Below are 5,457 nucleotides of genomic sequence, written 5' to 3' on the forward strand. Positions count from 1 at the left end.
AATATCATAAAATATGGTCGATAGAGGGTGTTCTAACACCCATATCACCCCCCCCCCCTTCCCCTAAATATGCCCCTGACTATGTCGAATGCTAATTAAAAATTCATCATCGGGTGTACAGAGTATTATGTATTAAGTATTTTAGGTAAACAAAGTCAATCTGCTCTAGTCACGATTTTATTGACTTTGTATATACTTGACAGTGAATTTCGAATTCGAAACCCGTTGTACTTTACAAATACAATTATACTCTATTTAGGTTAAATATTTATTTATTTCTGTATGTAAAATATTTATTTATTTAAATATTTATGCATGAGCATTAGCCATTTAACAATTTTTAATTTTTATTATTTTATTAAATATGAATTAATTAAATTATAAAGCCAACGAAGAGTTGAAGCTGAAAGATACGGCTGTAGTCGGATGGTAATTAAGGAGTAGGCTGTCAAGTTTATACTTTCATAAAAATGAATTCATATTTCGTAGAACAATTTATCTAATGGCTTTATAAGTAATATTACTAATACTGTAACCAGATTTATTTTATAATTTAAAGATGGCCATACTCTTGTTGCGGTAAGTGGAATACTTTTCTATAGCAAACTGAACAGAAATTAATATTTTAACGTTGAATTTTCAATCTTCTTCAATTAGATTTCACATTTAACGTATGACAAACTAACAAAATAATAAACCATATTTATTTTAAAATATAATTTAGATATTTTCTACTGTAACTGTAATTTTTGGTTATTAATGTGAGCATAGTTAACAATTTATGATTTATACTGTATGGAGTATAGGGTTAATTGTTTGGGTTCAAAGCTTAACAAAAAATGTACCTAATATTTTTCGTAACTAAAAAAGCATAACATTATTTTTACTTATTATGCTTTTTTGTTTTAGAAACATTAAATTCAAATTACATTTTTTCACTTACATTGATTTAATGTATTTATAATATTTTTTCGGTCATAAAATTGAATAATTATATTAGAGTATTTGTATACTAATCAGTACACGAAAAGTCTATAAATTGTTTTGTACAATTGTAATATTTTAAAATAATTAAAATTTTACATTAAAACATTAAAACATTAAAACAAAATTAAAGTTTAAAGTTTCTTTGTATGTATTCATGACGAATTGTAAATTGTAAACAAAATTGTATATTCCTTTTCCGGAAGCATTCAGCTTCGTTTGATTTATAAAGTAAATTCCATAAGATTCATTAAATCTAACATTTAAAAAAAAAAAAATAGTTTTTGTGACAGGATAACTGATGGAGCTCCAGTAGTAATTTATTATTTTTTAGACACACGCAAATCTCAGGTACTCCTAAATCGACAAAAAGATTTACGATAAAATAAAAAAGTTTATTTTGACAACCATCATAATTAATTATTTTTTCGCAATAATTTCCATGGTATTATACAATTTCAAGTCGATTATAAACTTTTCATTATATTTTCATTTAAATATTGTAAAAACACAATCACACACACACAAATACGTATATACATACACATTATATATTAAACACCTATTTAATATTATAATTAATTCTTCTAAATTGACAGTGAAATATTAGAATTTACCGTAAATAAATTATTTCTGATTTTCAATCAAATTAATTTTCTTTCTGTTTAAGCTAATGTTATTTTATCAAAGGGATAATGTACAAGCACAAACTTTATTTATATTGAATGTATTTTGTAATTTATTTTTTTTTTATTTTATAAAAAAATAAAATCTCTCGGCATCATAAGGCATCATTGCACTTCCAATTATATTACGTAATTTGATTCAATTCTGATGACAGTGAAAATATAGAATAAATTGCATGATACAGGTTAGCATACAATTTTATAATTTTATTGTTTGTTCAGTAGTCTTGTAAAGTATGTTATACTTCATGTAATATTCAAAAACTCCCAAGTATCGTTCGAAAACGTATCACAAATAAATATTTAATCGAACACACAAAAACATAGTTTTGATTGTTCGTAGTTTGAACACAATATAAACGGATGCATTTCTTGTAGATGAAAATTTGTTTCTCGGTTGACACCAATTCAATAATCTATTTTAAGGTTTTTATGGGTATGAAGTCTCTAACCTTAATTATTAACAACGATCATACCACGTTGTATACACCAGTTCTCGTCCGGTCACTGAAGTTAAGTATCGTCGGGCGTAGTTAGTACTTAGATGGGTGTGACCGCTTTGGAAACGTACGTGCCGTTGGTTTTTTTTTATATTGTTTGCAAAGAAATTTCCGTATGGTAAAATCGGAAGTATTTGATTTAATTTTTTTTTTAAAAGCTCGATTATAATTATACAACATCCGATTTTTATTAATCATTACATAAAATATTAAAACAACCAATACCAGTTATAGGTTAATGAATATGCCGGACATTTACAAACATATTGTACTGTTGTGCTCATCACAAAAAAAAAAATTGTATAAATAACAACAGCCTTAAAATTATTCGATTGATCAGTATTTATAAACATATCGTAACATCGGTAGTTTCAATATAATATAACTATTAGTATTTAGTATAAATTCATTAATAATATTTAATAATAATTAATACATTCAACACCACTTAACATAATGTGCTTTCCACTCACAATGATTGAAGGAGAACCGCTATTTAGAAATATTTAGTCCGTATGTTTTCACAGCCAATATGACTTGGCAGTAGGACTACGACTACAGTATACGAGACACGATTGATGAATATACGATAGAATAATAAAAAAATATTGATTTTAAATAAATAATTAATAAATATTTAATATGTTTGTGTGAAGCCTCCAATATCTGCCGTACCGTACGTCTGTATTCTGTAAGTGGTACGCGGTGTGCAGATCAGATACTGAGCACAAAGCAAGTAGAAATTTAATAGAGTAGTTGCAACTAGTAGTACTGGTATTTTGTTGCCTTAGCTAGTACAAAGTTGTTGACAGCGTATTGTATATTTGTATATATTTAGTCAATCGTTTATTACGATTGTTCGTTCCGAAGTTTTCCTATATTTTGGAATAATAAATGTGCCTTGCCTATTGAAATTTGAAAGGAATTTCGTGCTGTTGTTCTGATGTTCAAGGAGAACCATTCATTATGTTTAATTCTAGTACTTCAAATAAGAGTGATTACATGAGAAAAATAAAAACTGTTCGGCCGTTTATGTGGACGATAAAATCAACAAAAATGCCTTATGTAACAGCCAAATCAATGGAGCAAACTCAAATGCATCAACGAAGTATAGCCTTAAATAATTTGCCATCACCAATCCAATGCTCTCAGTCACAGTTCCAAAATACAGTTTCTCAGTTTTCAGAAGTATCTACAGTGAAATATAAAAATAATATGATTAAAAACAAGGATGGTCAATGTGTAGATGAATCAACATCTGAAAAAACAGAAGTCAAATGGCCAACCAAATGTAAAATTAATAAAAAAGATAAGAAAGAACAAAAAAAGCGACTCAATGCCCGAAAGCGAAGTTTAGTATGTCCCAAGAGTCCACTAATGGTATTTTATGAGTTTTAAAAAGATATACCAAATAAATTAGAAAGTCGTCTGCATAACAATAATTTTGCGGTTTTTACTGCTTCAATTGAAATTGATGGACAAGTTTATACTGGAGATCACGTTTCAAAAATTCAAGCAAAACAAAAAGCATGTGAACATTTTTTGCGTGGTGTATTGAAAAAAAAATGAATGAGCGAGCAGAAAAAAAAGATGAATGTTTCGAGGAATCAAAAGTAGAAGATGAAAGTGTTACATCATCAAAACCTAAAGGGTCACCTCAGGAAAAAAAAGATTTCCCATGGTCACACTTTGTTTCATTGGCTATGCACAATTTAATAGCTCAATGGGAATTAGAGCCAGTTTTAAAAGTTATACCAGAAGAAACAGTTAAAACTCCACCTAAGGTTGGTGGTATGAAAACATTTCCTAATAAACCAGAAAATTATAACCCTGTACAGTTATTGCATCAAATGACACCGGATATTCAATTCAAGGAAACAACAATTCGTTCTAACAATCCAACATGTTTTGAAGTAATATGCGAAAAGGATGGTGTTTCATTTACTGGAAAAGGATCAACAAAAAAGGCTGCTAAAAAAGAGTGTGCTATTGCGATAATCAAATACTTTTGGAATTTTGATTTTCACGCTGCAGAGAAAAAATAAATTTTCCCAAATATTTGTAAACCTATTTATAATTTTGTTTAGTATTATAGATTTTTTTGTGTACATAAAAAAAATATAGTATCATATTATTATTTGTAATTGATATAAAACTATTTAAGAAAAGTAAACTCCCATTAGTATTTTTTCTAATTTATTTCTTGTATTTGAGATACTTTTACGCGGTCATGTCCCCATTGAACGCGTAAAATGGTACGAAATGGATAAAAATACCGGTTATTGTAAATGTGGTATCATATTAAAATGATAAATATCAGTCACAATATGATATGTCACCTATCTATGACACCGTCACTGTTTTCAATTTAATTTATTTTTAAAACAATTTTAAATTTATTGTTTTAGATAAAAACTCAATGTGAAATGAAAACAAATTTGAAAAAAAGAAAATAATTATCTCAGATCATCATATCTATCGTATCAAAAAATATAATAACTATTTTCTATTACTAATTAAATTTTTTTATTTAATTAATTATTACAAATATAATTTTTTTTGAATGCATATTTTTATATCATGTTTATTGATTCTTTAGGGCATAAATGCATTCATATTTTAAGGTTTTTAAGGGCATGAATTAGTCTCTATCCCTAATAATAATAATAATTATTATTATTGCATTTATATTACTGCAATGACAACCCAGGGTTGTAACTCTTGTCCCATCGTACGGAAGATGCACCGCGGGATGAGTACTTTGCTACAGCCACATAGATAATAATACGGCAATTTACACGGCAACCGAGTTCGGTGAACACCGGATGTTGATGAAATAAATCTCGAGAAGACTGCATAAACAATATATGTAACATATTAATGGTGTTTTAACATCGCGTGATGGTATAATAAGAAAATATAAAACATCGGTCGTCGGACTGAGTTACATGTTTCACGGGCAACGAAGGGGAAAAAAAGGTTAAGTAGAACACGCGTAAAAGCCTGTGTACAGAGTGATGCGCCATGATTTTTACGCTTTAATTATGAATTTTTCAAACTATTGTTTATGTAAAATGTACGCATATATGCAGTATATATAAAATTTTGTGTAAACTTTTGTTTTTCTCCGTGAATTTGGTTAATTATTCTAGAATTTTTTTTATACCATTATCGATATTTATACTTTTAAAATACATTCAAACTTCAAATTGTGCCCGAAAAGCGAATAAAATAAAAAGTACATTTATTGACATTTTCCTTTTCATTTAATAAATGTATTGTCAATA

The 5,457-nt window shown here is 27.8% G+C and overlaps 2 pseudogenes; both read left to right on the top strand.

The window, feature by feature from the left end:
* Positions 1-2,132: 2,132 nt before the first annotated feature.
* On the top strand, positions 2,133-2,253 carry LOC112679821 (annotated as a pseudogene).
* A 973-nt stretch (positions 2,254-3,226) lies between these two features.
* Positions 3,227-4,194, top strand: LOC112679812 (annotated as a pseudogene).
* The last annotated feature ends 1,263 nt before the right edge of the window (positions 4,195-5,457 follow it).

Source organism: Sipha flava, unplaced genomic scaffold, assembly GCF_003268045.1.
Source record: "Sipha flava isolate LNK unplaced genomic scaffold, YSA_version1 168_pilon_pilon, whole genome shotgun sequence".
NCBI lineage: Eukaryota > Metazoa > Arthropoda > Insecta > Hemiptera > Aphididae > Sipha > Sipha flava.